Consider the following 22,762-nt stretch of genomic DNA (forward strand, 5'->3'; position numbering starts at 1 on the left):
GAGATTTCTTCAAAAGAATTATCAATTTCTGTGAAGAGGATTTCTATGACAAATCTAACGAGATATCCTTGATATAAAGGGGTTGGCAGTTTCATCAAATTGTGTCATTTTCTCGTTTATAAGAAATGTAGACAAGAAAAGCACTTCATTTTAATGAAATACTACCATAGAGATGCTTCAAACGGTGAAACTTTTATTTTATGAGCTTTTCGACCCACTTTTATTCATTTGCGAGAGTAAACGTATACAGTAAAAAAATATCCTGACATCATCATACACGTCAGTATTTTTTTTTGGTCCATTCTTGCATCTCAATTTTATGGAATTTTCAGCAAAATTTCACCGACACTCACATGTTTTTAGCAAATTTTGCTGATAAATACAAAATATTCTATTGAACGGACATTGTTTAAATTTAAAGCATCCCTGAAAAAGCCATCAAGCCATCAATTTTTAATTTCCATGAGTATAGACTTCAGTGAAAAAAAATGAATAAATTTTCATTAATGCGAGATCGATTGGCTCTGTGCGTGATGCTTCTATTTGAGTCTCACAGATTTTATCGTATGGGAGGGTTAATTTGTACTGAAATCTAGGTTATTTTGACCAATTACGTCGGTTCGATGAAATCTCATTTTTACCCTTTTTTGCTTAATCCTCTAATTATCATCAATGGTAATTAAAAATGTACCGTGATTTTTTTTTTAATTTCCTTCCCGGTAGGCTTTTTGGTTTTTCGATAATGAAGAGGTATTAAGGGTCTCGTTAAAAATATATAACTATGGATAAGATCGATAAGATAGTATTTAATACCATCCTTGAGGGTATCATTGTTAATTTGTTTTATATTTTGGATATTATGATTTAAGGCAAAAATGAGATGGCAAAGCGTCCCAGCTTTGCAGAATGCTCGAACTCGCGAGATAGAGCTCTCGATGAATAATCTTTTCGTTTGGTTTATCGTCCATAAAAATTTACTTCCGTTTTACTTTCCAAATTTAAGCAAATCTAATGAGTAATAGGTGGCACTCAATGAGTCAAGTGGTAGAGCACTCGCTCTATGATGCAAATGTCCTGGGTTCGAATCCCCTTTAGGTCACCAGGAATTTTTCTGGCGTTAAAGGTGTTCGGATTGCATCCAGTGAGCTTCACTGCACTTGATTTTACGTGGCATGGGACTGATAATCTCATCCCGTACAAGAAAAAAATAATAATGCATGTCTAGAAATCCCCTTGCGGGAAGGCCTAGTTCCTTCATGGAATGTTGTGCCAGCATTATTATTAATGAGTAATAGGGCCTCCGAAATCTAATTTGACCTTCGAAAATTTGATGTCCAAAAATTTCTCTGTTAAAGGTTTCTATGAAATTGTCTCAAAAACATATCCGAAAACTAAAGAAATCGGTTAAGTCATACGGATGGGAGCGGAGTGATTGGAAAAAAGGAGGAATGATTCCCCTGGACAATATAGACTTCTGGGGGGGGGTCACCGAAGACCGGAAATCGATATCTTGTATCGTTTAGCCTTTAGGTTGAAAAATATATACACGCAGAGAAATTTCCAAGTATCCAGATTCAATCCCCATGGGATTGTTTCAATCCCACGATTTTTATCTCAAAAGCAAAAATGGGATAAAATCAATCACAATATGTTCTAAAATTCAATCACAAAATGGGATTGAATTCAATCGCAAAATGGTATTGGAGCCTTTTCAATCCCAAAATTATCCCATTTTGCGATTGAATCTAGAGCATAATTTCTCTGCGTGTACGATCAATAAATTAAAATTTTCGAACAAAGTAAGTGATTTACGGCTATTTTACTGATACATTGCCGATTAATTCGGTCTAGCAATAGGGTCTCCAATATGGTTCTAATTTAATATTCAAATATTTGATGTCAACATTTTTTTTGGGTCAAAGGTGTGTCTTTGGACGAAAGTTTTGCATGGACTACCTCCAAAATATATTCGAAAATAAAAGAAATCGCTGGAACCGTTTTCGAGAAAATAAAAAAAACTTCAAAAAAAAAGTTTCTTTTAAAAATGAAAGTTGATGGATGAAGATTGTAAAAAGGAAAAGGGGAAAAACGTGTCTATATAGGGTTTTTTTATGTAGGGGGTCACCGAAGTCCGGAAATAGATACATAATATATTTTAACCCTTTAAGGACGATTGGGTTACCCGTGACCCATATGGAAAATAATTTTTCCTTACTACCTAAACTAATTTTTGACTAATTTGTGCGTTATCGCAAAGTAGAAGGTTGTAGGAGTCGAGGATATTTTTTTGCAAATCTACGGCTGTTTGCTATGTAGTAGGTAAATATTCAAGCTCAAAAGTGACGAATTTTCAAATGACCATACTGACAAGTGATTTTTATTTTTTTTATATTTCTAAATTAGGTTTTTTTAAGCAAAACTCTTTTAGGAATAGAAAATATATACTACTTATACTTAATATTTTTCATTAGAACGAAAATTATCATTCATTGGTATTGTCAGAAGAATTACTTAAATTTTTAGGCTACTTTTGTCCCTATCGTGTATAGAAGCAAAAATACACCCAAATCAGACTATTTGATTATCCAAGGCTAGATGTAAGTCATTTAATTGATTTTGTTTATTTCTTTTTTTAAAGAATTAAGCTCCAGACCAGAACTTAACATGTTTAAAAAAGAGCAGTAAAGTCTTATACATTAAAGCATTACATAACAAAAAATTGTTGTCTACTATGTAAATTCAGTCTTTAAAACGTAATCAAGTAGAAGCAAGAACAATTATTTTTATCAAAATTGTTTTTTTTTTACAAAACATATTAAGCTTTTAAAATTGAAAGGCTTTGTTATGTAAATTGAGTGTTAGGAAGAAAAAGGAAGTCAATCATTGAACTAATTAATGCATGAGATTAAACAGTATCGATTTGTGAACATATTGGACAGCGGACAGATGGGCAGCTCATCGGAAGGAAATAAAGGGAAATGAAAGGGAAATAAATGAAAAATAAAGGGTAATGAGCAGAGCGAACAAAAGTTTAAAGGAAATTTGAAAATTAATACCTTTTCTTGGAAATCATTAAAATTTCTTAATGTATTTGTAGAATTTTGAATTAATTTGTATAAGAATTTATAGGTAAAATTATTAATTGATAAACCACTGCCACTGTCCCGGTTTTCATACGAAAATGTCCCTGGCAGTGCTCTTTGACTTATTAGTATATTGAAAGCCTTATTAATTCATCTGAAAAACCAAAATATTCTTTGAGTATTTTAATACTTTAAGTTTAAAAGTTTATTCTCTTAAAATTGATTTCGTTTTCATTATTATTTTTTCTCAAATTCGGCTTTATTTTTTTTTACTGTTCGAACTCCGCAGAGAGAGCAATGTATACACAGTAAAAAAAATTATAAGGATAATAGTTGGTTTGCTTTTTTTACCACGATAATTCTTGTAAAGTTGCTTCAATATGTATTTCAGCAGAATGCGTAATCTGAAAATGTGTAATTTAAATTTTATGTAATGATAAAATGTGTAACCAATTGCGAATGATTACACAGTTGTGTACATTTTTTTTTACATATTTCGTGCAAAATTACATAGTTTTCAGACAAAATGTGTACAAATTACACAAATGTATATCAGTATACACGATTACATGTTTATGTAATATTTACAATGAAAATCATGGTAATGCCCAACGCACAATAACTTTTGTTTTGTAAACATGTTTTTGACATTTCAGTGAGAGTGAATGAAACATAGATCTAGTCATTTCGCTCATTCTCATGGTAAATTTTGAAAACATGTTTACAAACAAAAGTTATTGTACTTTGGTCATAAGGCAGCTGAAAATGTTTTACTGTCCCTCGATTTTGATTTAAATGTTTATTTGGATTTCCTACTCGCAAGGGATCGTATTTTGATAGAATTTTGGAAATCTGAAGTTTCGAGTTTTTTGGCGTCACGCTGTAGGGGAAAGTGTCCATGCTTGATCCCATTGGAAGCTTCGTAATGCCTAATTTTTCCTATGTTTCTCAATAAACGTGACTCCGCAATATATTTTAAAAACTGGCCATAGTTTCCCATAGTTTTTAAAATATGGTTGCGATGAGTCACATATATATTGTGAAACATAGAAAATTTGGTCATTACGAAGCTTTCAATGGTACATATCAAACATGGGCACTTTCCCCTAAGTCCATCTATTCGTCCGGCTGACGCCAGATCTAGAGGGGAAACGATAAGAGATAGTAGTGACTTGAGACTTTCGGGAAACTCCTGCATAAGCTGACCCTGGGACCATTAGCATGTCTCTCATTTTCCCCCATCCCTTTTCTTCTCCTCCAAAACCATGTTTTTTGGAATTGAATATGTCTTAGAGATTACCGAGGCAGACATATCATCCTTATACGAGAATCCGGTTGAATCATTCCTAATAACAGGTTTTCAATGTCAAAAGTTATAACTTTTGACATTGAAAACCTATAAAAATTTATAAAAAGGCTCTTGAGAGCACATTTCTCATCCGAATGGCATGATATTTGGGCTCGTTGGAAAGGTTTTGGAATTCCTGCCAAACTTGAGCCAATTTCAATCGGTTATGAACCGGTAATGGACAGCTTATGAACAGATAAGCAATTTTTGTACGAAAATCAATTTTATTACTATTAAAACTATTTTATGCAATCTTTAGAGTGATTAATGAACCGATTTAAATCGATTGAGTAGATGGTAAATTATGCGAAAGTACTTTTGAGGTAACAGCATCTAAGTCATAAGTTCGAGCACTTCACAAAGTCTATGGCGCTTTGCCACTGTTTTTCTTATTTTCTGCAAATTAAAGATGATTACAAATGAAAAAGCTGAATGTTAAGTTATTTAGAAAACTATGTACTTAGGACAAGAGTAAAGGTACTTGATTACCTAAAAAACAAGGTTAAAAATCGAATTGTTGATTAGAGTATAGTAGTATTTTTTTCTAAGATAGCAGATGCACGAAAAAAAATTATAGACAAAGACGATACTGCAGGAAGGTTTTCCGCATTCGTTGGAGTAAATCTGTTTGGTGATTTTGTCGAGAAAAAAAGCTGCCGCGTCATAGCTTTTCAATTTCAATCGATCATAACTACAAGTCTATTCCATACTATTCTAAGTGGTCCATATGAGAAGTTACACGAGTAGTAGGGGAGACTGGGGCAAAAAGTCACAAATCAAAAATTTTAAAATTCAATATCTTCTAAGATAAATAAGATAGAGGCTTAAATTTTTTTCTGTAGATAGCCTCCATAGGTCTTCTTCAATGTCATAAGTTTGTTAGAATTTGAACAAGGAATTTAGAAAATAAAAAATATCGAAATCTTTAGCCCTATTTTTGAAATTTTTTCCGTGCAGAAGATATCAACTATTAGCTACTTATATTAAATTTGATGCACTGGTGAATATTTCCCAAATTATCTGGATATTCTTTGAATACGAATCCGCTATCTATTTTAGAATTTTACAAAGATCCTTTTCTCTAGAAATGCTTTTATTAAAAACGACCGCTTGGGGTAAAAAGTAACAAAAGCTATGGAGCAAAAAGTAACAAAAAAGCGAAGCAATTTTTGATGTCTCACGGCGAAAAGAAACGTCTTTATCATGTGTCGTCGCTTGTTATTTGCACTGGTCAAACGAATTGCAGTCTTTTGTGTGTTTTTTGTAAAATAGCTTAAAATGCGCTTTTCTCGCTCAGATAGAAAAAAACGGTGTTTTACAAAGGTTTAGAAGAATAAATTTCCTATGAAAATATGTAATCTAGGTATTTTACTTAAATTTACGGAATCCCATTATAAAGCGAATCAAAATGTAATAGTATCTTATGCCTGATACTATTTGCCCCAGCATTTTTGAGAATAATCACAAAATTACCTTTTAAAAAATGGCTCGATAAATATATTTCCTTACAAAATAGAAGAATATGACTTTCACAGAGTTGTAGAGCGGTAAATTTCCTATAAAAATGTGCTAATTAGAAATTTTAAAGGTGCTCGGGTAGCTTGTAAAAAAAATAAAAGGGACAGATAATCCTAACCGGCTTATGTAGGTGAGATTCTTAACGTGAGCTAACTCGGAGTGCATGCAAATTCGATTTAGAGCTGAAGTTGGGAGACGCCATTCAGTTATCTTGAATCAAATTCGTGAAATTATACAAATTTTGTATTTAAACCAAAATATCAAAGATTTGGATGGAGTGACAGAAAAGTGATATATGGGTGAAATGTAGACCAGAATGTACTCTATAATTTTCCTATAGAACATGATCTCATCGATTACTCAGAAGCCAAGATAAGCGAGGTTTTTTGTTTCTTAACTCGTTTTTTCATCCAGAGTTCCCCAAGTAGTCATTTGTTGAACTTCAACTATATCAAGGAATTGTTGTCTTTTGTGGGACTTTCCATTTAAAACCCTATTTTAAGTGTCTTGGTGGAGTAGAGGCAGTCAAATTGGCATCTGAGTGATTTCAAAGCGTTATTATGGGAAAAATCAATTTTTTCACACTTAAACGGCAAAATCGGAGTGATAGCGTAGTCTGAGTGGAAAATGATGTATGGACGAAATGTAGAGACAAATGTCCTCTACAATTATGTCGAAGTAATCATCAAAATCGGTTCAGCGACAGTCGAGATAATTGAGGTTATGTGATATTGAAAATGGTTTTTCGAGTGTGGCGCCCCTGGTGTTGGTCCCACAAAGTTCAAATGTTCTAGAAAGTTGTAGCATTTGGTGAGATCTTTCGTTTAAGCCCTCATTCATCAAAATCGGTCACATAGAACCGGAGATATGATTTTTTGAATTTTGTGAACTTTGACCCCTCATATCTCCGGTTCTATTGAAACCACAGCGCGCATACGCACCATTTTGGAAACGTCCTAGACTGGACTACAACATACTAAAATTTCATTAACTTGCACAATGCCGTTTTTGAGAAAAGTGACTTTGAATTTCGATGAATTTTGACGCTATCACAGCGCCACCTGTGGTGACTTTTTGAACTTCCATCTGAAAGTGCTCATCGAGACGAAACCAAAAAGGTAAAATTTAGGTCGATATGTTAATTAGAACCGGAGATAGAGGCCGGTCAATGTTCGAACTTTGACCCCTTATAGCTCGGGTCAGGGGTTATGGATCGACTTAAGGTTTTTTTTTGTTTGATAGGTATAGTCAACGGCTACAACATACTAAAATTTCAGCCCGATGCACAATGGAATTTTTGAGTTATTTAACTTATAAGATTTAAAAATTTTATTTTTAATAATAGCGCCCCTAGCGGTGGTTTTATGAACTTGCGATGTTAGAAGGGGAAGTGGCATTTCACGAGAGCTTTCCAAAAAGCCCTCACTTTTTAAATTCTGACAATTAGAACCGGAGTTATGGCCATTTTAAGAAATTTTTTTTGGACCCTTATAGCTCGGGTCTGGGGGGTCAGGGGACCTTAAGTTTGGTATTGATGGAAAGCTCTAAGGCCCAGCTATAACATACTAAAATTTGAGCCCGCTCGATGCCATAGGGGCGAAGCTATTGAGAAAACAAAAAAGGGGGGTCTTCAAAATGGCGGAAGGAGGGGTGGGGGGTGGGGGGTCAATGCACCAAGTTGCAATTTTCACCCGATATATAAACTTTGCCGAAAACCGCAAGTCGATATCTTTTTTAGTTTAGGAGCTATTACGCTCCAAAGAGCGGCCGGGCGGCCGGCCGGCCGGAAACGTAAATTAGCCACATATATATTCGTGATCAGGAAGTGCTGAAACACATTTTGGCCAAATTTGAGGTCGATCGGACGACATGAAATTTTGTTAGGATTATAGTAGGTGAGATTGTTAAGAATCTCACCTAATATCCGTTTTGTGATTTTTTGCCCCAGTCTCCCCTATACTTATTTCCAAACTTTAAATGGTTAGCTATAGAATAGATGTTTCCTATTCTGAGTTAGAATAGCCTGAAAGGGAGCAGCAGATAAGCTTAGCATCGTGTAAACAATATCCGAGAAAAGTCCTTTTTACTGCTGAATCAAAGGATCAAAACTAGTTAGCAATAAAAACAAATCAAATCCAGAAAAGTATTTGTGTGTATTGTCTTTAACTGCCCATCGAGATCGCAATCTTCAGCTATGAATTTGTGAAATTACTGGTGATGGAATGTGGTATGTGTAGCTACTTGCAAAGCCCCAAAAAGCTCATTTGAGAGGGATATTTGAGTGACCCAAAAGAGCCGACACATTTTCAGTTTTAATCATTGCCCAATCGACCGCAATCAATTTGAAATCAATTTGAATAATGGATACTGAGGGAGCATCTCGATGTCGACAGGTAAAGGAGGAGAGGACCAATGGGTTATTGAATTGATAATTGAAGGGTGTCAGAATGTCCAGGAAAAGCCAGTGTTGGTAAAAGCTCCATGACTGACACTTTCGATATATGTGAGAGAGTCTTTTTTTTTGGAGGTAAAAGCTCATGAGTCCATTCATAAGTCGCGTTTGAGAGTGTATTGCTCTCTTTCTCTCTCGTGTATGTATGTGAATAAGAGAGGGAGAAAAATCATGTCATCTCGCTTATTTTGCGTTTTGTTTTTATTCCGTCTTTCTGGTGTTGGGTGCGAGAGAAAAATTCTCACTCTCACTCATTGAATATTGGTATTAATGATGATGATTGTCATTGAGAGAGCCGCTCAGCTGTTTGACTCTCTTTGGTTCTCTTGTGAGCTTTTTCCGACTATTTAGTGAGAGTATCATCTCTCATGCGAATCAGTTCGCGTTTGAACTTCATCGTGAGTGGATTTGCTGCTGCAAAGTCAAACGTTTTCTGAGCTTTTCTGTCGCGATTGCAAGTGCAAGTGGTGATTCAATCTTCTTGTTTTCCATTTCTATCTCCTCCTTGCGCTTCTTATTGGTTTTGTTTTTCGGGAGATATCTAATCAAGTGATTTGTTGAAGGTGGACTGTGTCACTAAATGCTGACTCTCCTCAATGGATGTGACGGAAGGTCCAGCACCTGTGAATAAAACAAGGAGTTGAGGTACATGCAAAATAATAGTGAAATTCAGTTAAATTCAAAACCCTTCCATACTTCAAAGAAAATCACTTCTTGCATTGTTGAGAGGCAATTGGTGGAACATTTGTAGGTTTCACAGGAACATTTCACCTCAATTGCCGATTGTGGTAAAAACAAAAATCACTTCTTGTCGCGTGTGTGTACACCGTAGAAAAGTGTGAATGAATATACCTTGAAGAGTGGGGTTCTTTGGATGAAAACACTTCTTCTTTTTTTAGTGTCATTACCATTCCCTGTATTTCTCAGCAAGAAATCTCTTTCTTCTCTTTTTTTTCATTGCTTGGGAAATGATGGGCGCTCGAATCATGACAATTTCATTCATTGATGTTGGCTAAACACCTGACTTCCAAGTCAGGTGCAAGAGTCACTTGCCATAAAAATAGTTTTTCTCGAAGACGTTTTTCATATAAGCAAAAGTATATATATGAAAAGATACTTTAAAAGACCTCTTTCTCAGTTGATCGAACAAGTTGGTGGGAGGCTCTTTATACCTTTTATATATGCGTTTTCGCGCCTATTTTATTGTAACTAAACTATACAGACATGCATACAAACAATAATACGCAAACAGTGTGACTCTCGAATTTACGCTTGAATATACCAACAAACTTAATTGCTAATTGAATTCTGTGCAAATTTACGTAATTGTTGCTGTTTACATTCAATACAATCATACATGAAACACGTTTGCACCTTTGCAACATATTGGGGCTTTCAGCAAAGCCACCAAAGAGCTTTCTTTGAATGAATTTGGTAGAAAGCTCCTAATGTCTAAACCTAAAACTAAAGAATATCGCTTTCAAAACCACTCAGTTCAATGAATGAAACTCTTTTCAACTTAGATTAAAAGTTTTGGCTCTCTAAAATGCAAGCAATTGAGTAAAATTTATCAATTCGATCTGGTAGGAAGCGTCTGAACCAAGTTCTGGAAGAGACAAGAAATTAAATTTCTTATAAACTATCGCACAAAAAGTGCCTTTCAACTGTCATTCTACAAACTGACTTGTCTAACTTTATAATTTCTGGGTTTTTTTTTCTAAATAAATGAATCTCAAGCAAGTGTTCAAAGCAATAGAGATTTTCCAGAGTGCTCGATTGTTGTTGTGCGGTAAGAGGAACATAATATGCTCGAAAGTGGTGCAGAAATTTTGAAAATTTTATTATAAATTGTGAAAATGCCGAAGAAGTACTCGTATCACTAAGAAATGGTGTATATATTATTCTCATGATATCTCCCCTAGCATTCTGTTTTATTTTCAATAACAAAAAGTTGATTTCAACAATAAAAGGTAAAAGTCTCTGAGGAATAAGCGTTATTATAAAAAAAATCAAATAAATAATTAAATAAAAAAAGAAATATTAGCTCTAGGACATTTTTTTGGATCTTTTTGTATAATATTTTATCTAAAAAGCTTCTCTTTGAAAATGTGTTATATAAAATTTTATCACGGTAAAACATGAGTTAATTCGCTACTCACAACGTTTTTGTCACATCTTAAAGTGAAGTATGAAAACAACTTTTTCGCTCATTTTATTTTATTCTCAAGAATAAGAAATCTAAATTGCGTTATCGCTATAAAGGTGTCCTCATTTAGGGGAAGTGAGGGATGGATCGCACGCTTTTTGGAAGTCAATATTCAAGATTTTTTTCTGGCTGAACGGTAAAATGGACAATCAATTGCGCTATACCACAAGAATCTGTGGTCTTTTAACTTTCTATGCGTGCCTCATTTACTGCCGTAAAATCTGTCCTTTTTCCTGGACAGGAAAATGAAAAAAGTATGATGATTTATGCGAACCTTGCCTATGGAGGCAAGATTCGCACGATGGGTTGTTAAGGTTCGTCATTGCATTTTTTTCTGGAATAACTTTTGCTCACAATTAAAAATTATTTACCGATTATTAGATTCAAGTTCCACGAATCCACGGAAACCATTATTTCACTAAAAGAAGGTATCTGAAACAGTTTTCTTCTAATTTTTCTGAAGCACTGTTTTTCTTGCAAATTTATGTCGAAAAATCGACTGAAATGTGAAAATTTCAAATGTGACGACCCTAAAAAATTATTAGCTGTCTTTTCTTCATCTTCCTTTTCCTTTGTTTTTCTCTTTGAGGTTATGTTGTGATTTTAAGCTGCTAGAGTTACCTGATGAGTTGGCGAACCATATCATTTTCAGTGGTTGAAGCAATACGCAGTGTAGTATTTAGGATTTTTTCGCCACTCGGAAAATAATTTTCCTCCGATGCAAAAAAATATTACGTAAATATCAACCCAGATTAACCCTTCATCTATTGGTGTAAGTGATTATTTCTGAAAATCAATTTAACTGTGAGAAATCAGACGAAATGTGAGTAATCAAAATTTCCCATTTTAGGCCATTTTTGCATTTGTGATTCTAGAACCTAGGAAAGAAGGGCTAGGTTGCCTATTTTTGCAGTGAAGATGAGGTTTATGATTATCTATCTAATGCCTAAGAAATGAGGAACTAGCACTTTTCAAACAAAGAGAAAACTCGGATTGTTCGAAGGCTCGCGCGTGCGAAGCATCCCTCACTTCCCCAATTTCAATTAAAAGTTTAAAACTATTCTTTTTCGTTGAAAATGTTTTATATCACTGTGAACTATTTTTCGGAAGAAAGCATTGGTATTAATCTAAGGGCCTTGACCTTGACAGACCTGAGGATTAGCCGAGAGACGGCTTAGCGCAATTGCATTAGAAATAATGGTCAAAGTGCATTTCCATCATGTTCCACTAAGCCGTCTCTCGGCTTAAGTCCGTAAGTGTGTCTAGGGCATAAGTCTTTCCAATATCTATATCTTACATATTTAGGTGGCTACAACTGCCCTTTAAGGGACCGGCCTCTCGAAGTAACCTTCTCCACTCTTGACAACTCTCCGACAGCTTTTTCCACAAACGTAGCATAGGTCGTTGTCGAAAAGTCCGTTCTGTCGGAGGCTCCTTACAAGTATCCTAAAAAATCTTATTTTTACGGGGAAGAGTTGTTGACAACTCGCCTAACCCTCTCTAGAAAGACAAGATTCCTTGATCGTTATCATTAGCCTCAGGTTCGTGACTTCCCCCTGGGTTTTTTTAACCTAATCTTTTATCATTCACCTGAGTATACCGGGTCCTACCAGACATCTAGTGCGCTTGGATGTAAATATAGGAAATAAGAGGAGGAGACTTAGGGGAAAGTCCGCTCCCTTGGAACGTTCATGCTTTCGAATAATGTGAAATTCTGTTATTTTTCCTAAGAGACTTGCACATAATTACCACGTAATTATCTATAATTGATGAAAAGCTAACTAATATTTAATAGATATGTGTAAATCTCTTAGGAAACATAACAGAAAATTCACATTATTCGAAGGCATGAACGTTCGAAGGGAGAGTACTTTCCCCTATGTGTCGCATTACCTCCCCCCTTCCCATAATCGTGATTAACAAAAAAACTAATATAGTTGAGGGGGAAATTAAAAAAAAATCTGTTTTTAGTTGCAACATTGAAGATTATTTTACGATTTTTAGAACATTAACTTGAGCAAATTCAATTTTTTATCGTTCAATTGTGCATTGTCATTTTTTTAGGGGAAGTAGTTTATATTTCTTAATAGAACGCTGCTTCTCTGTGCTTTTAATTTGATCCTTAAAATTCTAAAGACTTCACTTAAGACCATTGGGATTTACGGATGGAATGTCCTCCCTGGGCAACTTATAAAAAACGTTTGTATATAAAAAATTACTCTTAATCAAAGGACATACATACATTTTTATATTTTTGCAAAATAAGGAATATTTAACAATAGGCCATATATCTCGTCATTGTAAATTAATAATGAAATTTTAAGCTTTTAATGACTTAAAATTAAACAAAAATTAAAATAATGGTGTTAAGAGTGCGCAATTGAGAAGGAATGGCAGAACTGAAGAGTTTTAGATAGTGCTGTCACTTATAGTTCGAGCAATAAAATAAATAAGTTTTGTTTTGGGGATTTCCATTTACTACAAAACATTCTTCGAGTGTTTAGAGTGATTATCTTGAAATTGAAAAGGAAAATACAAAAGCAATTTTCGCAAATTGTGCTTTATGCTGACTTACTCTATTGACGTTAAACTATATTATAACAATTTTTGAAAATGGAAAACTTATTCACTATTTTGTAGTATCGGATTCAGTAAAAATAAAAATATAAATAAATTAACATAAACTAAAATTGGGTATATTAAAATCGTTTACATATTGGCAAGTATTTTATATGCATATAAATATACAATTCAATGATGAGTAATAGTTTTTGCAGAACGCAATGGAAGCCTATCATATTAATAATAATATTAGATCATCTTTCAATATAAATATTTAGCACATGCACAAACTCCAAAGAGTATTTGTTATTGTTGCCGACAATGTTAGTTTAGACTTGTTTACTTTGTAACAACTTTTCCAAGATATATAAGGTAATATAAATCTACAAAATAGAAATTGGAAGTAGCCAAAGCTTCTAGAGGTTTCGCTACGTAAGAAAGATTGAAAAAGAAAAGAAAAAAAAATTTTCACATTCATGATAGTTTAAAGACATATTTGTATCTTTGTATTGGCCAAAATATTCATCATGTTTATTAAAAAAATGCAAACATGTTATTCTAACTCAATTGAACTGTTTCTAGAGTTTCAGAATGTAGAATCAGCATAACAAATGCAGTCCGAAATAATAAGTTTCAATTTTTGTTGTTGGAACTCCATGGGGAGAGCAATATAAATATAATTCGGTTTTTTATCCGAATGTTAGCGATGTTATAAATTAAATAGTTAAGGAAAGAGACTTGGGGTTATCATGGAACCCTTATTCAGCCGATTCTTGTATCACAAATAGGGGCAGTGCTCATAATTTTGGACAGGGTGCTTATAAGCATCAATGTACTAAGTTTGAAGTATACAAATTAACGTTTTTTGTTACTTTCTTTTCAGAAAGGTTGTTTGGATAGTTGACAAGTTGTTTATCGTCTTTGCTTTTTCTAAAATTAATCTTAATATGTTAAAAAATGAATTTGACTGTAATTTTGGATACTTTGTAAATCTGGACAGTTTGCTTATAATTTCGGACAGTTAATCCACCTTATTAGGACGCCGATTCTTCTCCATTTTAAGAACCTATCTTAACCAAATCTTCTTCCTGTTGATGAGAGGGTACCGTAAAATGCCACAAGGAGCCCGGAAACTTTTGAGTTGACTACGGCACTTCAAGTGCTCGTAGATTCGCCCTTTTAAAGCTTCTCTCACTATATCTCGTTCGTAGAGATGATGCTCCTGGATTTCTATAGGCATTTGTACAACATAGTGATCACAAAAGCTAAAACTTCACAAAATTTCGAGAAAAACACCTGTTCAAAGTAACAAGTATTATCTCACTGACAAATCTCACTGACAAAATACACTTAAAAATGTAATTGACAAGGCAAAATTCACTTCAGGTCAAATGAACAAATCACTATTAACATGAACCAACGCAATATTCAACAAATATAATATTTAATAATATCAGTTAAAAATATCGAGGAAAAATTATTAGTACTTCACCACAGCTAAATAAGGCTGAAGAAAACAAAAAGTTCTGTCATATTTCTCCTAAGAAACTGCTCACAATGAAGTTTCAAGAAAGCAATTTTAACTCAAATTAAAATAAAAAAATCCCAATAAGACCAAATATTTAGATAGAATTCATCATGAATCAAATATTTGAAAAAAAAAACATAATTTTAATCTATTTGTATTGTCCAACTTTACCCTCAGTGTCCAAAATTAGAAGCTGCCCTATATTATGAGCATTTCCCCTACTGTCTTTTCAATGTCAAAGGTTATTAAGTTTTAGGAAGGGTATTTCTTATTCAGTTGAAGTATTTTTGGGTTTATTAAACAGGAGTGACTCTGAACTGGTTTTGATTCCGATCTCTTAATGAACTTTTATTGAAATGATAAGTTCATTAACAGATTGTCAAGTTTATTTTAATCCTAAATTCAGTTATATTACTTTCAAGCATTTTAACTGATCTATTGAGTTAATCATAAATCGGTTCAAATCGGTTGAGATCCGGAAAATATTGATAAATTTGAGCATGGAACGTGATGCTCTTCATTATGAGATATTTAAAAATACATATACAACCACAATGAAAACCAAATTGTTGCGATTAATTTATTTTCACTTTATTATGATAGAACATTAATATATTTTATAAATATTATGTATAAAATATTCAAAACCACGAATTCTTCAAACAAAGTATGGTACTTGTAGGATTATGATGCTTATTTGACTAAAAATAAAAACATTTGTCGTGATGTACATGATTTATCCGAACTGAAGTGTCGCATTATTTTTTATAGGGGGAAGTGGGGCACTTTTGAATTGGGGTATCTTTAAAATACGGCCTTTTTCCTATTATTTTTAAATGAAACTGAGCCTCATCGTAATTAAATTTAGGTTCACAAATGGTTCATTGGGCTAAATTATGCCATGGTAAGGCTAAGTTCCATTTAAAAATAGGAGAAAAGAGGCCTAAAAGTGTCCCACTTCTCTCTAAATATAATTATTATAATGCCATACTACTTTTGGGTTAAAACATCTACCTATATCACGAGAATGAGTTTCCGCAAAACTACGTAACTTTGTCAACCACTTTTTTTATGTTATCAGCTGCAAATATATTTTTATTTTGCTCAAATAAGCTTGAATTCAAGTGCCATATTTTGTTTGGAAAATTCGTGGTTTTGAAAATTTAATAACATAATATTGATAAAATAAATTAATATTCTATCACAACACAATGAAAATAAATTAATCCAGACAATTTGGTTTTCATTGTGGCGGTTTCTTTGGTAACATATACACCGTTTCCTAGTTACGTTTTATAATGAGTAAGAAATTATTTACCACAAATCAATACCTCGCCTGTGTAAGTTCTTGTGTGTTCTAAAAGATATTTTTGTGTTTATTTTAATAAGAATATGGGTATTTCGAAAGAGGCGTAGTATCTACATTTGTAATGTAAAATGAATCATTTAAAAAAGTATTCTTTCATTTTAATATTTGAAGAACTTTAATATTTGAAAAAAAATTTGAAGAAGAAACAGAGGGTAGATTTCATTGTATTTTCCTTACATTTTTACACCATACTCCTACATGTATTTTCTCACTGTTATAGAATTTTCTGTGCTAGTTGAGGCATGTTTATTAAATAGTGGATAATTTGAGATTTCATCCGGCTAGACGAGCTCAATTGATAATTGTGTGATTTCTTGCTCGTACTCGAGCAAAAAGCAGCACCAAGGACGGTGGAATTCTAGTCGCAAGTCGACATAAGAAACAAAAATGAAATGGTATAAAACACCTGAGATGGACAAATGTGGTGTGTCGTAAATGGTTGGTTCGATAGTCAATTTTGGTCCTTACTGCAGACATTCTGGAAATTTACTTTAAAATTGGACAAAACACTGTGAGCGTTTGTTTTTGTAATTTGTGGTGTCCATAAAACTAAAAAAAGCAGTGTAACACATTTACTTTTTGGTCAAACAACATCGACCAGTTCAATGGCCGATCGATAAGTTGAGGAAAAACAAGAATAAAATTCATAGCAAGGTCACCGAAGCCTGTTTTAGCCGCAAGCAGAGCAAGTTGAGAAGTAAAGTCTCCCCATATAAACTATTAGAGTTTCCTGACTCGTCAGGAAACCCCAAAATCTCCGAGATGCTTCTAATTGACTACTTGGCCTATAACTTACTCAAGATAGCACAGTCGTCATTATCCTTGATTTTTTCTGAGGAAAGGATGCCAACTCATACTAATTAGTCTACTTGGCAAACTTTCCCGCCGCAAATATAATCTTCTTCCATACAAAAAAAGCTCTTTTCGATATCCCTCCAATTGTTCGATTATCTCAAATAGGGGATGGACTGTCTTGGAGATTGACATAACAATGTTTATTTCCAATTGATATAAGCCCTATAAAAGTGCATCTCTAAAAGTCACTCAAAGTTAAAATTTCCCAAGGCTTAACTTGTCATAGCTTTTAATACATTTGTGTCTGATATCTCCTCTCTCATGTTCGATATTTACTTTATTTAATGGAAAATAGGGATTGATGGAAATTGTCAGACTTAATGATAGGTTTTCACTTAGATAATGATTAATTTCAAAGTTCCAATCATCAATTATTCAATTATTACCTCAAAATTATCTCACCGATATAATGATACTATACAACAAATTTCAAATAAAATGCATATCAAAATATGATTAAATTGTCTGAGACGCTTTCAATTGATTGGAATTACTCTCAAATATATCTATTTAATAATCCAATTATTGTGAAAAGCTTAAAAATGTCAATCGATTTAAACAAATTTAAATTAATATTAAGGGGACTTTATGGTGCAATATGGGAAAAGCGTTCCGAATTTTGGGGAGACCCCTAGTTCGACAGTCGAGTTTACATTAAAGCCATAGCCTGATACATCAAAATTAAATAAATATAATTAATTAATACCAGATAAATGAGAACTAATAATGTTTTCGAATTCTGTTTCAATTTTTGCGTCTATTCACATTTGTTCGGAATGAAATGTTCGTAATGTTCGATATCTCTAATGCAGCTCACACCCTTGACATGCTGGCTCCGGACCGGAGTTGAAGTCAATTTCTGTTACATCTATTCCACAATCCACATAGATGGGTAGGGGAAAGCTTTTATCGTTCGCACATACGCTACCTTCGAACACTTCGTATTGCTTACGTATTCATTTATGAATCTTACCTATGGCTATAATATTTCAAAAGCTAGTCTTAAATCCCACCTTTCCTGAAAAAAATTAGGAGTATAATCCTTTTTTCCTATTTTCAGGAAGCATAAATTAAACCTACGACCGCAAAACAGGTCCAAAATTGTAATTTTGATGTGTAATACTTCATACGATTTTGAACAATTAATATCACTTTTCTGAAAAACGACTATCACAGGAGGTAGAGGGGTTATTAGGGTTTATATTTATGTAAAAACCTTTTGGGCTGGAGAAGCCCCTTTTTGTGGGTGGAAGAAAATTCACAAACTTGACTCACATTGATCGATCGCACATAGAAGACATTGTTTCTTCGCACATTTTCCAGGAAATTTCATTTTAGATGCGATCCCTCATATTCACATATATTGTAATCTACCGATATGATCCACCACTAAAAAGTAAAACTTAAAAATCTTAAAGTTGATAAACAAGAAGTAATTTGACTCAAATAGGCTGCAGTTGAGTAATTTTTAAGCAATTTTGCATTTCTTTGATGTAAAAATATTTATCAAGTTTGCACAAACTGAATGTGCAATGAAAGAATCACATCTACAATAAGCTCACACAGTTTACAACTGGTTTTTGATAATCTTTGACATAACCTCACTTTTGTGTTGTTTTTCATGTCAAAGAAAATAAAATTGTCCGTGAGAAGCTGTTTTGTGAAAATTTTAGCCTGTTTACCTGCTGAAGCTCAATATCTGTGCTAAATCCCGATTCCTGCAGCTGCAGGAACAGAGAAATCTTCAATCATGCGCATTCAAACGTTTTTGTGCATATCCGGCTCCGTGGAGGAATGGTGGAATCTTGTGTGGTCTTCTCGCTTGCAGAGTTTTACTTAATTTTTAGCTTTAAAAACTTATTGATTAGTGTAAATTTCGTGATATTTGGACTTTTAAAGAAAGTATTCACCAGATTCACCGTTTCCAGAGTGAAATTCTTACAGAATCAAGCAAAAAAGTGGTTTTTAGTGTCAATAAAACATCTCTCAGAAAAGTTCCAAAAAAGTGATATTAAAATGTTTTATTCCTTCTACAAACGGTTTAATCAAGTAGATTAGAGTTCCCTTTAAACAATGATGTGCAACTTTTAGTGTCCGGTGCAAAATTTACGGTGAAAATGGGGTGTTCAATGATGGCGTGAATCGTGTGCGAAGAAGGAAACTTGATTGATCTATCGCACAAATTGCCATTAAATTTTCATTTTCCTCTGGAGGAAAATCTAAGGATTTCCTGGGATTTTGTGGGTTGGGATTATGAACCTTATAAGTAAGACATTTTTTTGGCATAGTTGGAGAATCCATACGGTTTGCATGGTAGTCAGAAAAAATCACTGAACTTGAACATCATTTTTGTGTGCGAAAGTTCAAAGCCTCCCCCTATATTATTCATCTACTTTTTTGTACTTTACGACATTTTTTTGTTTTGTTTTTTTTAATATCTATGTCGAAAATTTTCTATACAATTTAAAATAATATGAAATTTAAGAATTGCACAGTATTTTGAGATAATTCAAAGATCAAAAACTATGTCAAACGATGAGCCGGCACCTTTTAAATTGGTATTTTTCATCTGAGAAAAATCCCAATTTGAAAGGTGCCTCACTTTCAAAGTTGCCCCACCCCTACATTGAATTCCTTGGAAGCGCACTGAAGGATATTTTTGTTGAGTGGTCTGTTATGTCCTAGATACACCTACGCCTCTGCAGTTTAGTCGTATGTATGATCAGCACACATTACGTTTGAAGTTCGTGTTATGAAAATATTTCTCAGCTTATTTCAGAATTTTGATTACAAAAGCTCATGCTCTGTGGGTTAATGAGCTTTCTATCGTTACTATATAAACCGTTTTAATGAGCTTTTTCACACTTCGGGGATGATATACTCATTGTAGGGTTTTCCCATCTTCCTGGACACTCGATGAGTCATTAAGGGAAGTCAATTGAGCGGGTTGTCGATTGTGGTGTTTTCTTTGAAAATCATTTGAGCGAGCATGTGCTAAGGTCGCCATTTCCGGATGATCGAAGTGAGTTTCAGTGAAAATTCCGTCATGTATTAATGGAGTATTTATATGGTGACGTGAATGGACATGTTGAGAGGGAGGAACGTTCCCCTGAAAGAGTGTGGGTTGCATTAGATCCTTAATTACGTGGTGCCTGAATGGAAACAGACGGGACATACATTCATACATATGTATATATATACTATATGTATGTACATACAAATTTCAGGGTGTAGTGTGTTTCCGTGTTTAATGGGAATTGATTAAGAGAATGTGTCTGTGAGGTATGACAGAAGGGGAGCCTGGGGGTGGATCCTATTATTCCACATCTGTGAGCTTTTGTATTAATGTCCTAAATATTAATCGTAGTGTATTAAATCGTTTCATAAACAATTGAATGTGGTTTGCATGAATGATTATAGAATGACAGTATATTTGCTTGAGAGGGGAAATTGTAAGTGACTTTCCTATAATTATGAAAAATATATTACCGTAGATGCGAGTGACTTTGCACCCCTGATTTTTGTAAATTTCTTTTAAGTTCTATCACTTAAGGATAATATTTACTGATTGGACATAATAGATTAGAGATTAGATCAATAAAGACCATCTTTAAGTGCTAGATTTAAACAAAAAGTTTAAGAAAGGCAGAGATGCAAAAACATTCGTAAGTATCTGCGTTATTAATGATATTTTGAGAATAAAAGCAATAACGATAAAAATATTCTCAAATTCTTGAGTTCGAGTACTTCGCAAACAATCCTTTCGCTATTTTGTTATAGGTGTACTTCAGTTCACTAATTTAAAAAAATAATGTGATCCAAAGGCCATTTGAGTAGTATCGTATATTAGGACAATCATGCTCCCGTTTGTTCGATCAAACCAAGACCGATTCTTTTTCTACGTGTTGCGATACCTTTCAGGAAAGGAGAATAACACACGACTTTCAAATTATGACCTAGGGAATTGAATTTTAGAAAACTAAGTTAATTTTTTAATTAAAGTTAAATTTTCGGTTTATTACTGACAAATTTCCGTTTCTTTTCCGGTTGGTATTGGTTTAGATTTGACCAAAATTTTAAAAACAAAGCTGATTCAAATTGAAGCGAAACGTTTAATTATAAAATCTATGTAATTAATTAATGAATTATACCATTTTATTTAATTAATTAAATTTGAACCACACTTTTTGAGAATTAAACCACTTAAAGCAATTTCACGATTAACAGTAATTTTAGGTTATTGTCATACACGAACGAAATGTTTGATTGGATTATTCTTAAATAAAATCATTTTATTGATAAAGTTTTCGAGGTATATCAAACCAAGGAACTGACGGGGATAGAGCAATAAAATGTCTCTAATGACATCTATACGTTGTCAGAAATTTTCGTCAATATAGAGCATTTCGGACACTCTTAGAAAAAATTAGTTCGTACAAGCTCATATGCAGTTATTAGAACTATAAAATATAGTAAATATAGACCCAACTATATATTTAGTTTGGGTAACTAAATGAAATAGTTGACCACAGTTAGTTAAAGTATCCTTTTCATTTAGTTATCACAACTAAATCAAAATAGTAATGGGTACTATAACATATTAGTTCCAATTACTAAATAAATGGGGTTGATACCCATCTTATTGGCTGTAATAACTATATCGTATTAGTTGTGGTTACTATATAGCATTCATTGTGATGCATATTTCTTATTAGTTGCTTAAAATTCGAAAGAGCTTCAACGCATTACTAAAATAAAAACCACTCTTTACTATTGGAAAAGTAGTCTTAACTTTATGAAAATATAGGCCCATCTATTTACATTGGTTGTGAGAACTAAAAGGAATTAGTGATCAATATTAGTTGGGATAATGATTTCATTTAATTAACACAAGCAAATATAATTGTATGAAAGCATTATGAAATCATTGCCGTAACTTATCCACGTAAATATTGTCTTATATTCTCACTACTAATAAATTTATTATGAGTATAATGTTTTAAGAATATAAGAACTATTTTAAATAGATTTGATAATAATCGCCCGAACAACTAATTTTCATTAGTAATCACGTCTAAACTTTTCTAAGAGTGGAGTAACGGTTTTTCAGGGTTAAAGGTTGGATTTTTTTTTAGAGAATTTCTTAACCAAATAGTATCATGTTTAGGTTCGTTGGAAAGGTCTTGGAATATTCGATATATAACTAAACGGGTTCCAAGCGGTTCTGAATCAGTAATGAACCGATTCATATCTAATAATTGATTTTAATCCGAATGTCTTGGGCTCAAATCGGTTGGGAACAGGTAATGAACCGGTTATAAACCAATAAGTAATTTTAGCCCGTCAATCAATTTTATTACTCTTAAAACTATTTTGGGCGATCTTTTGAGTGATTTATAAATCAGTTCAAATCGGTTTTGAACCGATAAACCATAAACGACACTGGTAAAAATAAAAGGATAAAATTGATCCAAATTTGATACTTTTGCAAAAGATGGATCAAATTAACATGTTCTATTATGATAAATATGAATTCAAAGTTTGAAATTTGATCCATCCTTTGCAAAAGGATCAAATATGGATCAATTTGATCCTTTTATTTTTACGAATGGATGTGAAAATACTTCTTCTTTGCCGCACCTTTTTGACAAAAAATGATTTCAATGCTTCAAGAGTCGTTATATTTTTGTCAAAATTTGGCGAAAATTTATCACAATGTGTTGGTAGGGCTCTTCAGCCATATAGGGCAGTGAAGGGGTTCTGACCTAAAGCCGATATATTTTCCTGTTTCCGAAAGCCTAAAAAGTTTCAATATTTTTAAATATCAATAGCTTTTGAAGT

The 22,762-nt window shown here is 33.3% G+C and overlaps 1 protein-coding gene across 1 annotated transcript in view; it reads left to right on the forward strand.

Annotated features, from left to right (window-relative positions):
* The first annotated feature begins 8,778 nt into the window (after nucleotides 1–8,778).
* LOC129803184 (Ig-like and fibronectin type-III domain-containing protein 2) overlaps nucleotides 8,779–22,762 on the forward strand; it is a 316,223-nt gene continuing 302,239 nt past the window's right edge. Inside the window, exon 1 of the mRNA XM_055849573.1 lies at nucleotides 8,779–9,046. The gene's annotated coding sequence lies outside the window, so the exon portion shown is untranslated. The remainder of the gene's footprint in view (nucleotides 9,047–22,762) is intronic.

Source organism: Phlebotomus papatasi, chromosome 2 (genome assembly GCF_024763615.1).
Source record: "Phlebotomus papatasi isolate M1 chromosome 2, Ppap_2.1, whole genome shotgun sequence".
Classification (NCBI taxonomy): domain Eukaryota; kingdom Metazoa; phylum Arthropoda; class Insecta; order Diptera; family Psychodidae; genus Phlebotomus; species Phlebotomus papatasi.